The 17,572-nt window shown below is 35.9% G+C and overlaps 1 long non-coding RNA gene across 1 annotated transcript; it reads right to left on the reverse strand.

The window, feature by feature from the left end:
* Positions 1 to 10,316: 10,316 nt before the first annotated feature.
* LOC148764641 (uncharacterized) lies at positions 10,317 to 11,230 on the reverse strand. Its single transcript, XR_016024165.1, has 2 exons — positions 10,888 to 11,230; positions 10,317 to 10,748 (listed from the first exon to the last, which is right to left on the reverse strand). It is a non-coding gene; the product is annotated as an uncharacterized LOC148764641 (long non-coding RNA).
* Positions 11,231 to 17,572: the final 6,342 nt, after the last annotated feature.

The raw sequence follows: 17,572 nt of genomic DNA on the forward strand, positions 1-17,572 counted from the left end.
GTTTTAAAGATAAGAGCTTTTGGTTTTAAAGATAAGAGTTTTTGGTTTTAAAGTGGTTTTAAAAAATTACAATATCAGTGTGGCCCCGGATTAAGTTAAGTTAGGTTGAATAGAATGCATGCATTTTCATATAGAGCCTAAGGTTCCCTAAGCTTGCTCGTTTTCTCTTATAGATTATTATGCCTCCTCGACGCGGACGCCCACCTCTCACTAGATCGGTTGGGAGGGGAAGAGGTCGTTCCCAACGTCATCAGTCGGATACAGTAGAGGAGGAATCAGTTGCATCTACCATTCGGGCAGCACCTGCTGCTGAGCAGGCCGATAGTCCTCCACATCCTCCATCTCCTCAGCCACCTACGGGTATTCCCGCCATGCCTACTGAGGCAGCACAAACATTGGCAGCTTTCTTTGCAGCAATGGCTGGTCAAGCTCAGACTGGTCAAGTTCCACCTGTAGTGCCTCCAACTACTCCTTTAGTTCCACCACCAGTACAGAATGTATCCATTTCCAAGAAGCTGAAGGAGGCTAGGCAATTGGGTTGTGTATCTTTCACGGGTGAGTTGGATGCCACTATGGCAAAGGACTGGATAAATCAAGTTTCAGAGACTCTCTCTGATATGGGATTAGATGACGACATGAAGTTGATGGTGGCTACGAGATTATTAGAGAAGAGGGCTCGTACTTGGTGGAATTCGGTGAAGTCCCGTTCCGCTACTCCTCAGACATGGTCTGATTTTCTCAGGGAATTTGATGGTCAGTATTTCACTTATTTTCATCAAAAAGAAAAGAAGAGAGAATTTTTGAGTTTGAAACAGGGGAATCTAACTGTAGAGGAGTACGAGACTCGTTTTAACGAGTTAATGTTATATGTGCCGGATCTGGTGAAATCTGAGCAGGATCAGGCCAGTTATTTCGAGGAAGGGCTCCGTAATGAGATTAAAGAGCGGATGACAGTGACTGGTAGGGAGCCGCATAAGGAGGTGGTACAGTTGGCTTTACGAGCTGAGAAGCTCGAGACTGAGAATAAGAGGATTCGGACTGAGTTTGCAAAAAAGAGGAATCTTGGTATGTCTTCTAATCAGCCAGTAAAAAGAGGCAAGGACTCAACGACTTCAGGGAGTACTACTTCTGTTTCCGTGACATCTCCTCGACCTCCATTTCCACCATCACAACAGAGACCTTCGAGGTTTAGCAGATCTGCTATGACTTGTTCTGGGAAGAGTTTCGGAGGTTCTGACAGATGCAGAAATTGTGGGAATTATCATAGTGGGCTATGTAGAGAGCCAACAAGATGTTTCCAATGTGGACAGACGAGTCATATTAGGAGTAATTGCCCACGATTAGGACGAGCCACGGTAGTTGCATCATCTTCACCAGCTCGCACTGATATGCAGAGGAGAGATTCTTCTGGGTTGCCACCGAGACAGGGAGTGGCCATACGGTCCGGTGTGGAGAGTAATACCCCGGCACATCCACCTTTGAGACCATAGACTCGTACCTCGACAAGAGTTTTCGCTGTGATGGAAGATGAGGCACAGGTCCGACCTAGAGCAGTGACAGGTACTATGTCTTTATTTGATAAAAATGCTTATGTTTTGATAGATTCTGGCTCAGATAGGTCTTATGTGAGCACCACATTTGCATCAATTGTTGATAGAAACCTGTCACCATTAGAGGAAGAAATTGTAATTCACACCCCTTTAGGAGAAAAGCTAGTTAGAAACAGTTGTTATATAGACTGTGGGGTAAGGGTAGGCGAGGAAGAATTTAGGGGTGACTTAATTCCTCTAGAGATCCTGGATTTTGATCTAATATTGGGTATGGACTGGTTAACTGCACATCGGGCGAACGTGGATTGTTTTCGAAAGGAAGTTGTTCTTCGAAATTCGAAGGGAGCAGAGATTGTGTTTGTAGGGAAACGTCGAGTATTACCGTCCTGTGTAATCTCAACCATCAAAGCTTCGAAATTAGTGCAGAAAGGGTATCCTACTTATTTGGCATACGTGATTGATACTTCAAAGGGGGAACCTAAGTTAGAGGATGTCCCGATAGTAAGTGAGTTTCCTGATGTATTTCCTTATTATTTACCGGGATTGCCTCCTGATCGAGAGCTTGAGTTCCCTATTGATTTACTTCCGGGTACCGCACCTATTTCTATCCCTCCATATAGAATGGCTCCGGCAGAGTTGAAGGAACTGAAAGTCCAGTTGCAAGATTTAGTGGATAAAGGTTTCATTCGCCCTAGCATTTCTCCTTGGGGAGCACCAGTTCTATTTGTCAAGAAGAAGGATGGCACTCTTCGATTGTGTATTGATTACCGTCAGCTGAACCGAGTGACCATCAAGAATAAATATCCTTTACCCCGGATAGATGATCTGTTTGATCAATTACGAGGTGCTATGGTATTCTCTAAGATTGATTTGAGATCTGGGTACTATCAGTTGAGGATTAAGGAGCAGGATGTACCCAAGACTGCTTTCAGGACGCGTTATGGGCATTATGAGTTTCTGGTGATGCCGTTTGGTTTGACTAATGCCCCGGCAGTTTTTATGGATCTTATGAACAGGGTGTTCCATCCACACTTGGATAAGTTTGTGATAGTATTCATAGATGACATCCTGGTTTATTCGAAGAATGATGATGAACATGCGGTCCATTTGCGCATTGTGTTGCAAACTTTACGCGAGAGACAACTCTATGCCAAGTTCTCTAAATGTGAATTCTGGTTGAAGGAAGTGGTTTTCTTGGGACATGTGGTGTCTGGAGCTGGAATTTATGTCGATCCCAAGAAGATTGAGGCAATCTTACAATGGGAGCAACCTAAGACAGTGACGGAGATTCGTAGTTTCCTTGGCTTAGCTGGTTATTACCGGAGATTTGTTCAGGGATTTTCTTTGATAGTCGCTCCTCTGACTCGTCTAACTCGTAAGGGAGTTAAGTTTGTGTGGGATGATGTTTGTGAGAATCGATTTCAGGAGCTAAAGAACCGGTTAACCTCCGCTCCCGTTTTAACACTTCCTGTTAATGGTAAAGGATTTGTAGTATATAGTGATGCCTCAAAGTTGGGGTTGGGGTGCGTATTGATGCAAGATGAAAAAGTTGTGGCTTATGCTTCTAGACAGCTAAAGAGGCATGAAGCAAATTACCCTACCCATGATTTAGAGTTAGCAGCAGTGGTGTTTGCTTTAAAAATCTGGAGGCATTACTTGTATGGTGAGCATTGTCGAATATTTACGGATCACAAGAGTTTAAAATATTTGCTCACCCAAAAAGAGCTTAATTTGAGGCAAAGGCGATGGTTGGAGTTGATAAAAGATTATGACTTGGTGATAGACTATCATTCGGGAAAGGCGAACGTTGTAGCTGATGCCTTAAGTCGTAAGTCTTCATCGTCTTTAGCAGCACTTCAGAGTTGTTATTTTTCAGCATTAATAGAGATGAAATCTCTTGGGGTCCAGTTGAGAAATGGTGAGGATGGATCCTTATTGGCAAACTTCATTGTGCGACCTTCGTTACTTAATCAGATCAAGGACATTCAGAGGTCTGATGATGAGTTAAGAAAAGAAATTCAAAAACTGACCGATGGGGGAGTCAGTGAGTTCAGATTTGAAGAGGATAACGTCTTGATGTTTAGAGATCGAGTTTGTGTTCCTGAGGGAAACCAGTTGAGACAAACGATCATGGAAGAAGCCCATTCATCTGCCTATGCATTACATCCCGGAAGCACCAAGATGTATAGGACTATCAGGGAAAATTATTGGTGGCCGGGTATGAAGCGAGACGTAGCAGAATTCGTAGCAAAGTGTCTCGTATGTCAGCAAGTTAAGGCGGAGCATCAGAGGCCAGCAGGTAGACTTCAGTCTTTACCTGTTCCCGAGTGGAAATGGGAGCATGTAACTATGGATTTTGTTTTGGGATTGCCGCGGACACAGAGGGGAAAGGATGCGATCTGGGTGATCGTAGATTGGTTGACTAAGTTCGCTCACTTTTTAGCTGTCTATAGTACATACTCTATTGAGAAGCTGGCTCAGCTCTATATAGATGAGATTGTGAGGCTACATGAAGTTCCCGTTTCTATAGTGTCAGACCGAGATCCTCGATTCACTTCTCGATTCTGGCCAAAATTTCAAGAAGTTCTCGGAACCAAATTAAAATTTAGCACTGCTTTTCACCCACAGACGGATGGTCAGTCAGAAAGGACTATCCAGACCTTGGAGGATATGTTACGGGCTTGTGTCATTGACTTTATTGGGAGTTGGGACAGACATTTGCCATTGGTGGAATTTGCTTACAACAATAGCTTTCAGTCTAGCATTGGTATGGCACCATACGAAGCTTTATATGGAAGGAAATGTCGTACTCCACTTTGTTGGGATGAAGTGGGTGAAAGAAAGTTAGTGAGTGTGGAATTGATCGAGCTAACTAATGACAAGATCAAGGTTATACGAGAGAGGCTAAAGGTAGCCCAGGATAGGCAGAAGAGCTATGCAGATAAACGGAGAAAAGACTTGGAGTTTGAGATCGATGATAAAGTTTTTCTTAAGGTTTCTCCTTGGAAAGGTAATAATTTGAATACTTTGAAGTATTAAATCTTATTGATTATACTATCATGATAAATTATGGTGTTTTATTGGATAATGAAAGGTGTGATTCGATTTGCGAAGAGGGGAAAGCTCAACCCGAGATATATTGGACCATTCCGAATCATTGAAAGGATTGGACCAGTGGCTTATCGGTTAGAATTACCTCCGGAGTTAGATCGGATCCACAACGTTTTCCATGTCTCCATGCTTAAGAAATATGTACCAGATCCCTCTCACGTCCTCGAAGCACCTCCGATCGAGTTGCATGACGATTTGAAGTTCGAGGTACAACCTGTGAGTATCTTGGATCGAAAGCATCGAGTACCGAGAAACAAGAGTATTTCAATGGTCAAAGTATTGTGGAAAAATGCTCAAATGGAGGAAATGACATGGGAAGTAGAGCATCAGATGAGGAACCAATACCTGCATCTATTTGTCGAATCTGGTAAGTGAAATTTTGAGGTCAAAATTTTATTTTAAGGGGGGTAGAATTGTAAAACCCAACCCTATAAATACATGTCATGACATACATGCACTGAGTAGCATGTTATTATGCTAGGAAAGCACATAAGAAAAGACGAAACCCGATATTGTACCTAACGGTACACTTGAGTTGATTTAACCTCGAACTAGTTCAAATAGGAATTGTAGGATGAAATTTAATATTTTATAGTCCAAGAATGACAAAAATGATTGTTCGGAGTTCGAGGGTTCATTTGGGGTAAAATTGGAAATTTTCATGTTCAAGGGCAAAATCGTCATTTTGCCACCTAAGATAATAATTTGATCTTGGAGTGAAATTTTTGACCAAGATTAACTATTTGGAGTATAATTTAATGATAGGAAGTGAAAAAGTTTAATTCTGGTGATTTTTGGAGTGTAGGGGCAAAATCGTAATTTTGCCACCCACGGACAAAATTTAAGATTTTGAGAGAATTTAGATCAAATTTGACAAATTGGAGAATGGTATGAGTATAAGGGATGAAAAATATGTCTATGGGTAATTTTTCAATTTTTGGGGCAAAAATGTAATTTTTGACTTTTACGGGGGCAAAAGTGTAAATTGCAAAAATTACTCCACCGAGACTTTGGATGAGTCTGGGAATTTTATCTAAGCTATGAATATATGAGACAAGTGTATGGTGAAAATTTGGAAACAAATGGATGAAATTTTAAAAATGGGCCAATGGAAAAGTGACATGTGGCATTTTTTAATGAAATAATATTATTTTAATGAAAAGTCAGCCCATTTAAACCCAAATTTTGAGTGCTGGCCGGCCATAAGGAAGAAAAAGAGAGGAAATAGAGAGGAAAGGAAGAAAAAAAGAAAAACCAAAGAGAAACAAGAAAATTCAAAGGGAAATTCGTGGTTTTCGACCGTTTACGCGTCTAACGGTAAGATTTTTCGATTTTAGCTTGATTTCTACCTTTCCTCTGCCTTTATTTCCATTTAGCATGCTTGAGGAGAGAGATCAAAAAGTGATATCAAGGTCTGGACGAAATTCTAGGGGAGAGAAATTGAAATTTTTAGGTTTTGATTTTTAGTTAAATTGATAGTTTTAGTTAGTTAAATGTGTTTAGAAATTAAATTGGGCAAGAAATCATTAAATTTTCACAATACCCACTCTTCGCTGGATGCTCAATGCTGTACAATGATGATGAATTGATTTTATTCTAAGGGAAATGAAGAGAAAATGATGAAAAACGATTAAACGTGATAGAAAAACAAAGTAGAAAATTAACCGAGTTAATGTCCCATTTTTGGCCGAATTTTCCAAGGAAGGGAGTGAGCTGATTTTGTTGTTTTTAGAAGGTTATTGGCTGATATTTAATGGTTAGAAATGTTGGAGAGAGAATGGGATGATGTAGAGCTAAAATGGAGCGCGTTAGCAATTTATCGGGCAAAGTGCCAAAAATAGGTTAATACCGCTTTTAAGCCGTTTTAGGCTATTGCATTTCATACCATGCATTAGTATAGGATTTAAGTTAATTATATAGTGATTTAGCATCAATGTGATGAATTGTGTAAATTTTTGTAATGTGTCTAGGAGGAGAGCCTTCCGGAAAAGGCAAAGAAGTCGTACCCGACGAGTTGTGATCGGGGCGCTTAGAAAGCTTTTAGTTTGTACAAACTGTGAGTAAACTTATTATTATTGTAAATTATCTAGAGTTTATTTTTAAATGCCCTTTATGTATTTTATGAAATGAAAACGGGATTTTTGATGTTTTAGGAATAAATGTGATAAATAAAAATATATTGTATTGATTATGAAATTGAGTAATTGGAGGCTACAAATTGACTTGAAAAATATATATTTTTTCCTAGGAATGGCTTATGAGAAATGAGTATATGTGGCTATATTTTGTGAATACATTGGGAAATTTATGTAAGTTGTTTTACTATGCAGGCTGGATAAATAAATAAAAGCCACGTTATACTGTCGAAATTTTATTAAAATTGGTGGGTTAGTAACTGCAGTGACGGGTTTCCGTGGACTGCCTATTAGAGGGGCACGGTAAACCCAGTTATATAGTTACTCCGGTTGTAGAGGCGAGGAGGGTAACTCCTGGGGTAGTAGTAGAGCTCACTTCACGTCGAACCCCCACGTGAATGTGTAACTCGGCCAACGCCAAGAAACGGCTGGTTTTTAAAAATAAAAATGTGTTTCACGTGTGAATATTTTAACACCCTTGGCGGACTCGATTAGATGCCTCGGCCAAGGTATCCCCGTGGATTAGTTTTGGCTTGAGCCTTGTTTTAATAAAAGACATAAGCCTTAACAATTGTTTTGGTAAATTACAAATATTTTATGGGTTAAGAAATAAATTGAAAACATTATGAAATGGGTTGAAATTTGTTGTTTAAACTTGCCTCCTTTTTACTCGCCTTTAGATATTTATGATAATGTCTGTTTACTCATTGGGATTGCAAAATCTCACCCAACTCCTTTCCACCCATTTCAGGTTCAGTATAGACTGTAGATAGCTGATCTCATCGAGGACTACCATTGGATCTGCATTTTCCAAACCGTAGGTTCACAGTCCTCTTTACTTTTGTTTATTCGGGGGCCCCCTTGTTATTGTAAATTAAATTAAATATTTTGGCTTACTGTATTTCAGTATGTATAAATTTATTTAGCTTTTACGCTATAAAAATTATTCACGTATAACTCTATAAATATTGCTTTATAAGAAAATAGAATATTTCCCTTAATATTTCTTTTATTTTCTTATTATATTCAAATAACCGTAATTTCGTTTTAAATGAAGATTTTAGACTTTTAAACTCATTTTGAATATGAATTATGTATTTTGTACTTGTATATTACGTTTTAGCCAGTTTTGAAATTTTTGAGAAAAAATGACCAAAATACCCCTGTGTGGCAAAAATTTTATTTTGATTGTTTTTGATCTAAAATAGTAAATATTCTCTAAAAACTCGATATTTAACAAGGATTGCTCACAGGAAAGGAAAGAAACTGATATGTAAGCCTTGCGGGGTTCCGGTTGGCATTCCGGATAATGAGTGTCAATCGGGACGTTGCGGCGATTGTCATGGGCCTGAGGGAGGTTCCGGGTCGTGACACTCTTAATTTCACCTTAAAATTCCTATTTGAACTAGTTTGAGGCTTAATCGACTTAATGGTACCATTAGGAGCAATATCGTCTTTTAACGATTCCTCGAACTTCCTAAATATGCAAACATTCTATTGTGCATGTAAATGACGTTGTAATTATTTTATAGAACAGGTTTTGACACCTGTCTAGAATTTACTCGTTAATCCACTACATTCAATCACCATATAACATTGATACTTTCATATACTAAATTGAACCATAAATATAAAAATCAATACAAACTTTTTTCTTTTATTCGTAAGTATATGCATTAAAATCTATAATCTCCAAATTAATGCTTATATAAAAATTTAGAATTCGTTTACAACTTAATAAATAAAATACTACTACTTGACCTCTAACAGCGGAGCGACTTAGAATAAATTGCTAGGAGATGCCTTTGCCTATTCACGGTGAACCGAACGCGTCACTGACTACACTCTAGGCCGATCCCTATCTACAAAAGGGGATAAAAAGGGTTGTGAGTCTCATAGACTCAGTGATAATCATCGACTCAGTGAGTAGGGCATAGATGGAAAACAAGCAAACGATAGATTAGTTGAATATAAAAATGCAAGATTATAAAAGCAGTTCGTTTCAAACGAGGGTTTGTGCCTTATATAAAAATCGAGAATTTCTTATAAAGTATAAATAATCGAGGTAATAAAATTTTTTGCATCAAAATATAGTAATCATCATTTTCGAATCAAATCAATAAAATTTAGCAAGCTCTCGCGAAACCAAATAATATTTAAAATCATGCACAAATCATAACTCGCCCCATATGCGAGGAATTACAGATTCATTTCACAGATAAACAAAAAGAGGAGCTGTGAAAAATCGTTTAATTCCATTTTCACCATGCAGAGAAATATAATTTATAATGTTAAAACTTATTTCAACTCACCATATAAAACCATTACAGTTTTGTCAAAAATAAACAACATGGCTTATGACTTTCTTAAAAACTTGGCTTGTGCCAAAATCATTTTCATACTCGGTTGTCAAGGATACCTTGGCCTAGGGCTATCCCAACAAAATCTGCCAAGGCTGTTAAAAAGTCATGTATGCATAAATCATATTTTTATTTTGAAAACATAGTCGTTCCTTGGCGTTGGCTGAGTTCACCCTCACATGGTGGTTTGGCATGATGTGAAATCTAAAGTTGTACCTCGGGAGTTACCCTACACGCCTCTTCAATCGAGGTAAGAATATACCCTGATTTCGTGCCCCCTCAAAAAGGCTGGTCCACAGAACCCGCCCACTGCAGCAAGCTAAACCCACCATACAATAAAATTTGCAATAGCATGACATGGCAATTATTTTATTTTACAGCCTCTCAAGGCAAATCAACAGTTCATACATTTTCAACACATTTACCAATCCAGCCAATCATGCCCACATTATCATAAGCTATTCGATTCAAAATACAATTTATAACACAACAAGTAGCAGTCTCCAATTACTCTTAAATTTCTTGGTTAAAATGAAATCACCTTTTAAAAGAATTCAAATTTGATCTTCAAGGGAATATTTTAAATCTTTCTCAAAATATCGGTCCCCACATCACGTTAAAACTCTTTATTCGTAAAATGTTCATTGTAAATATTTGCATGATATTTTGTATCAAAATAGCATGGTGAATATGTAATAAATTTCATGAATGCACACCACACAAACAATAAGGCATAATTTCCTTTGATGTAAATCTTTTCGAAAAGCTTGTTTCCCAGTTTAAAACACTTTACATCTAATATATATATATATATATATATATATATATATATATATATATATATATATATATATATATATATATATATATATATTCCAAATGATTTCTAAAAATAACTTGCACCCACAATTCCTTAAAATTCTATCAACGCATGCTCTCCATAAATTTTGCACTTCACGTAATATATACGTACATGTATATATATACTGAATTTTTAAAATTAACACCCCCTACTCACCTCATAATAGTGGGATATTACTTCACTATTGATTCATACGCGTATATAATTATTCCTATTTGTCGGTCACATACTTCATTCGGCATGCCTACGCAACAAACTTTCCTAGCAACAATTTAAACTCACTATACTTAATCACACATTTGTATGAGTAGCAACTTAATTAAAAATTCCTTAAGCAAATTGCATATTTTTCATCCAAAATATGCACAATATTAAACTGCCCATAAACCTTAAAATATAACATTAACTTACCATTGGGCTTTTTTCATTTCTTTATGACCTTTGGGCCTTCTCCATGGGCTTCTCCATTTTTCCTATTTGGGCTAAGCCCGTTTATTTTTATTTCCTATTGGGCCATGCCCACTTATTTTCTATTGGGCCATGCCCATTTATTTTTTTATTTCTTCTCTTTTCTTTTTCTTTCTTTTTTCTCTCTTCCACGTTTCTTCTTCTTGTCTCGTATTCTTCCTCCTCCGGTGGCAGCACTTTCAGCTTTCTTTTCCTCAAAAATTTGGCAGCACCAAGCTGCCTTTTCTCCCTCAAATTGGCAGCACAATGCTGTCCAATTTTCCTGCACAAATTGGCAACAAACAACTCTAATTTTTCTACACAAATTGGTAACAAACAGCTCAAATTTTCAACAGCCAAAATTAACCATTAAAACCTCAAAAATTCCAGCAATTAACCTAAAAAAAAATCAGCTTTCTTACCTCAAAATTTTTAGCTTTTTCTTCCTCCAAAAATTGCAGCAAAAACTCTCTTTTCCTCCCTCAAAGTGCAGTAAAACCATTCTCTTTTCTCTTCCTCTCCCGCGGTTCTTTCTCTCCCTTTTTCTCTTAATTTCTTTCTTCCTCTCCCACGATTTTTCTTTCCTTTTTCCTTTGTTTTTCTTTTGCTCTCCCTCAAAATCGACTTCTTTCTTTTCTTTTTTATCTTTTCTTTCATCTCACATGGCCGCCCCCACCATCATTTCTACATTCTTCTCTTTTGTTTTCTTTGTTTTTTTTCTTTTGTGTCTTTCTTCCTTTTTCTTTCCTCACATGGCCGGCCCCCACCTTCCTTTTCCTTTCTTTACTTTCTTTATTCTTTATTAATGTATCCTATCCTTTTCTCCCATGAACCCATGCCTTTCTTTGACTTTTCCTTACCTTTCCCTTTTTCATCTCTTGTATATTACTTGGCCGGCCACCACCATTCTCTTCTCTTATTATTATTGTTTCTATATATATATATATTTAAGTTACATATTGATCACATGGGCCGCTGCCCTTTTGTTCACCTATATTTATATTATTATATATATATATATATTTATTAACTTCAATTAACATTTGCATTTAATCCTTGATTTATTTTATTTACCACATAACCCTCCAACTTTCACATTTTAAAATTCGATCTTTCCGATGCGTTTAAAAATTCTAATTTTTCATCTATCTCTTTCCTTTACATGCGTACAATCAAAATATCAAAATTGTACTTCAACGCGGTGTCACCATAATATTTAAATATTTACTGACACGTGTTAGCTTGATTTAATAAAATCACGTTAACGCAATTATCGTCGTTTCCCTTCAAAATTCTTCTTTACTTCATCTCCCCCACTTAAATTAGTCATATTTCATTTTTTCATGACTAATTTCAACAACATATAAAATACTAATATTTTAATATTATTTTATTGAATAAAATATTATTTTATTTTAAAATTTTTCACTTGCCTTCTTTGGTCCCAAAACACATCATTACATCTCGGTGTACTTCCAAATCATCCTTTAGCTTACTAATTCCTCTCCAACAAAAATATTATTATTTAATTATTGTTTCTGCATGCGCAAAGCATTTTATTATATAACGTTCCTTTCATCCTTTATCGCTCTTTAACACGCCAATTCACATCAAACGATCATTCGTTTTGTCAAGCCCGATCTTATAAAATACTTTCCATGTCATTCATATGATTGACAATATGCTTGCATACTTGGAAAGCCCTGAAAGAAAAATCGTTAAAAGACGACAATGTACCAAATGGTACAATTAAGTTAATTTAAGTCTCGAACTAGATCAAATAGAGAATTTAAAATGAAATTAAGAATATTAAAGTCCCAGAATGGTTTAATATGGTGATTTGGAGTTCAAGGATCAATTTGAAGTCAAACTAGAATTTTTACTGTCCAGGGGCAAAATGGTCATTTGCCACCCAAGGACACAATGGGAATTTTTAGAAAAGAATTTTTTTTAGCCCCATTTGACTTATTGGAGTATGATTTGAGTATTGGAGTATAATTTGAGGGTTTGGCAGTGAAAAAGTTTAATTCCAGTGATTTCTAGAGTGTAGGGGCAAAATCGTAATTTTGCCACTCGCGGACAAAATTTGAGATTTTGAGAGAATTTAGATCAAATTTGACAAATTGGAGAATGGTATGAGTATAAGGGATGAAAAATATGTCTATGGGCAATTTTTCAATTTTTGGGGCAAAAATGTAATTTTTGACTTTTACGGGGATAAAAGTGTAAATTTCAAAAATTACTCCACCAAGACTTTGGATAAGTCTGAGAATTTTACCTAAGCTATGGATATTTGGGACAAGTGTATGGTGAAAATTTGGAAACAAATGGATGGCTAGAATTTAAGGAATTAATAAAACATTAAAAAAATGAATAAAATAATATTATATTATTTTAGCCTTTAAAAAGGTAAAAATTCCGGAATTCTCATCTTCTTCAGCTGTCCAAACCAGGGGAGAAAAGGGAAAAAAAAAAACAAGAATCCTACCTGAAAAATTTGGAGAAAATCAAGAGAAATCAAGAAATCAAGCATTAAAAAGGTAAATTTCATTGATTTTCCTTGTGATTTTCACTACCCATGCATTGTTTTCTCATTTCCATGCAAAATTAGAAAGTGGGTATGGACACCCATGCTGGCCAAACCTCCATGGATGAGTTTTGAGCTTGATTTTTGGTTGATTTTAATTGAATTAAGTGATTTTAGTTAAGTTATATTGAAATATAGCAAAAATAAGCTAGAAATATAATTTTCTCCCATTGAAACCCATTATGCTGAATTTTCTAGGGGAATATTGGCTGCTGATCTTGATGGTTATTTGAGGAATTATGATGAATAATGATGAATTATGAGCCTAGAAAAATAATGGAAATTTTCGGAGCAAAAATACAAATTTTTACCCACTAGGGGTATTTTCGTAATTTATTATCGGGACTGATAATTTGCACCACACTGAGGCACATTAAGTCAATTTGGGTGCAATTGAGGTATAGAAACTGAAAAAAATTAATTTGGAGTTTAAACGGACGCGTATATCAATTTATCGGGTAAAAGACCGAAATAGGCTAACACCGCATTTAGGCAAAAATTTAGACATTTTTGCATTCCATATCAAGCATTAGTAGTCTAAATTAGTTTAATTTCAATTTACTACCAATGTGGTGAATTTCTCGATTTTTTACTGTGTCAAGGTGGTGAGTCCTCCGATAAAGGCAAAGGAATTGCACCCGAGGACTAGTAGTCTGAGTATTTCAAAAATCCCCACTCTAGACACGGTGAGTAACCTTACCATCATTTTAATTATCTAAAGTATGTTTTTATTCAGTTTTGGTGAATTTTATGAAAATGAGTTCAAATGGTAAATTTTTATGTTTTGTAAACAAAATGAGTTTAAATGAAAATATTTTATAAATTGTCTTGAAACGAAATAACGATTTTGCAAATAGAGTAATTGGAGACCACTGATATGTTGTAAATTTAAAATTGAATTAATGGCTTATGTTATTGTATTGGTATGACTGGCTGGGCTATGTTTTTTATGAATTGTATGAATTGCTTTATTTTACCCTTGCAAGCTGGGTAGTAATATATTAGCCCTGTCATGCTGTCAAAATTTTATTGTATGGTGGGTTTGACCTGCTGCAGTGGGCTGGATTCTGTGGACTAGCCTATTAGAGGGGCACGGAATCCTGTTATATTTTTACCTCGGTTGGAGAGGCGAGTAGGGTAACTCCTGAGGTATAACTTTTAGAGTTCACTTCACGCCAAACCACCTCGTGAAGGGGAACTCGGCCAACGTCAAGGAATGGCTATGTTTTCAAAATAAAAACATGACTTTCTAATAGCCTTGGCGGACTCAGTTGGGATAGCCCTCGGCCAAGGTATCCCAAATAACTGAGTATGATAATAATTTTTGGCATGAGCCAAGCTTTTTAAGAAATTCATAAGCCATACTGATTACTTGCTTTAAATAAATTGATTTCATTTGGTTGAAATAAGTTGAAAGATGATAAATTACAGTTTGATGAAATGTTTTAATAGTCTCCTTTTACTCGACTTTAGATATTTTGAGTGATGTTTGTTTACTCACTGGGATTTTATAATCTCACCACCCTCATTTCCACCCATTTCAAGTTCAGAATAGATTGTAGATAACTGATATCGGCGAGGATTACAGTTGAACTTGCCACATCCAAAGACTGTAGGTTCATTTCTTTTTATACTTTTGGTCATTCGGGGGCCCACGTGTCACTGTAAATTAAATTCTATACTTTGGTTATCTGTATTACGGTATGTAAGAATTTATTTTGCTTTTACGCTATAAAAATTATTTATGCAGTGTTCTTAAAATATCGTTTTATGTGAAAATTGAATATTTTTATTTTATTATAACAGTCATAATTCCATTTTAAACGAATGTTTTAGACATCCAAAATTATTTTTGATTAAGAAATATGTGTTTTCCACTTACATACTATATTTTTAGATGATTTTTGAGATTTTTGGGATAAATGACAAAAATACCCCTGTGAGACGGAAATTATTATTTCATTTGTTTAAGTTGGAAACAGTTTAAAATCTTTTAAAATGTGGTATTTGGAAACAGCTACCCACAGGGGAAATGAGAAGCTGATATTAAAGCCTTGCGGGGTCTCGGTTGACATTCTGGGTAATGAATGTAAATTGAGACGTCGCAGCGGTTGTCACGGGCTCGATGGGAGTTCCGGGTCGTGACACGTTTGATCAATAATGTCAAACCCTGCTCTATAAAATAATTATGACACCATTTACATGCTCAATCGAATGTTTGCATATTTAGGAATTTCGAGAACTCGTTAAAAGACGATATTACCCCTAATGGTACCATTAAGTCGATTAAGCCTCGAACTAGTTCAAATAGGAATTTTAAGGTGAAATTAAGAGTTTCACAGTTCAGGGATGACGCAAAATGGTAATTTGGAGTCAAACCGAAATTTTCACTATCTAGGGGCAAAATGGTAAGTTGCCACTTGAGGACGAATATGGAATTTTCAAAAAAAAAAAAGCTTTTTTTTATCCCATTTGATTAAGATTGATTATATTAGACTTAGTGGAGTATAATTTGAAAGTTTGGCAATGAAAAAGTTTAATTTCGGTGATTTTTGGAGTGTAGGGGCAAAATCGTAATTTTACCACTCGAGGACAAAATTTGAGATTTTGTGACAATTTAGATCAAATTTGACAAATTGGAGAATGGTATGAGTATAAAGGATGAAAAATATGTCTATGGGTAATTTTTCAGTTTTTAGGGCAAAAATGTAATTTTTGACTTTTACGGGAGCAAAAGTGTAAATTTCAAAAATTACTCCACCAAGACTTTGAATAAGTCTGAGAATTTTACCTAAGCTATGGATATGTAGGACAAGTGTATGGTGAAAATCTGGAAACAAATGGATGGCTAGAATTTAAGGAATTAATAAAATAAAAAAATGAATAAGATAATATTATATTTTTTTAGCCTTTAAAAAGGCCAAAATTTCCAGAATTCTCATCTTCTTCAAGCTGTCCAAACCAGAAGAAAAAAAGGGGGAAAAGAAATAAGAACCCTAGCTGAAAATTTTGGGGAAAATCAAGAGAAATCAAGAAATCAAGCATTAAAAAGGTAAATTTCATTGATTTTCCTTGTGATTTTCACTACCCATGCATTTTTTTCTCATTTCCATGCAAAATTAGAAAGTGGGTATGGACACCCATGCTGGCCAAACCTCCATGGATGAGTTTTGAGCTTGAGTTTTGGTTGATTTAATTGAATTAAGTGATTTTAGTTAGGTTATATTGAAATATAGCAAAAATAAGCTAGAGAAATAATTTTCTCCCATTGAAACCCATTATGCCGAATTTTCTAGGGGAATATTGGCTGCTGATCTTGATGTTTATTTGAGGAATTATGATGAATAATGATGAATTATGAGCCTAGAAAAATAATGAGAATTTTCAGAGCAAAAATACGAATTTTTACCCATTAGGGCTATTTTCATAATTTGCTGCTGGGACTGATAAATTGCACCAAACTGAGGGACATTAAGTCAATTTGGGTGCAATTGAGGTATAGAAACTGAAAAAAATTAATTTGGAGTTTGAACGGACGCGTATATCGATTTAATCAAGTAATAGGCCGAATTAGGTCAGCACCACATTTAAGCAGTAGTCGGATAAGTTGCATATCATATCATGCATATACACCAAGCTTGAATTGATTTTATAATGGTCAAGCATTGATGTGGTGAATTATGTATTGTACATTGTGGATAGGTGGTGAGTAAATTACATTGGTAAAAGTACAGAGATTGTGCTTGGAGACTGGGATTAGGAGTACATCGACTCCTAGAACTGTGAGTGAACTTATTATCGTCTTAATTATCTAGAGTAGTTTTATACAATTGTGTGATTTTATGAAAAATGGGTTTAAATGGTAAATTGCTATGTTTTAAGAGAAAGTGTGACTTTATAAAATGATTTTATAAATTTTCTAGAAAATTGAATACTGGTTTTGAAAATAGAGTAATTAGAGACTGCCTGCTTGTGTTATAAATTTATGGTTTTAAATTGAATGGCTTATGATAATAAATGAGCATGAATGGCTAAATTGATTTTGGTGTTAGAATTATTTGTACTGTGTATTCAGCCTTGAGAGGCTAGGTTGCAATAAATTGCCATGTCATGCAGTAAAAAGATTTTATAAATCAAGTGGTAGATAAAAGATTAGCTACTACAGTGGCGGGGTTCCGTGGGCCAGCCTATTAGAGGAGCACGGTAAACTCCGTTATATTCTCACCTCGGTCGTAGAGGCGCGTAGTGTATCTCCTGAGGTGGGCTTTTTGAGTGCACTTCACGTTAACCACCATGTGAGAGTGAGACTCAGCCAACGCCAAGGAACGGCTGTGATGTTCAATGAAAAATGTGTTTTATGCGAAATATGAATTTTTAACAGTCTTGACGGTCTCAGTGGGATACCTTGACGAAGGTATCCGCGAGAATGATTTTGGCAGGAGCCAAGTTTTGTGAGATATATAAGCCATGTTGATTAATTGAGTAAACTGAATATTCATGTTATGAAACATATATTGGAA

Source organism: Theobroma cacao, chromosome 1, assembly GCF_053813885.1.
Source record: "Theobroma cacao isolate CCN51 chromosome 1, ASM5381388v1, whole genome shotgun sequence".
Classification (NCBI taxonomy): Eukaryota; Viridiplantae; Streptophyta; class Magnoliopsida; order Malvales; family Malvaceae; genus Theobroma; species Theobroma cacao.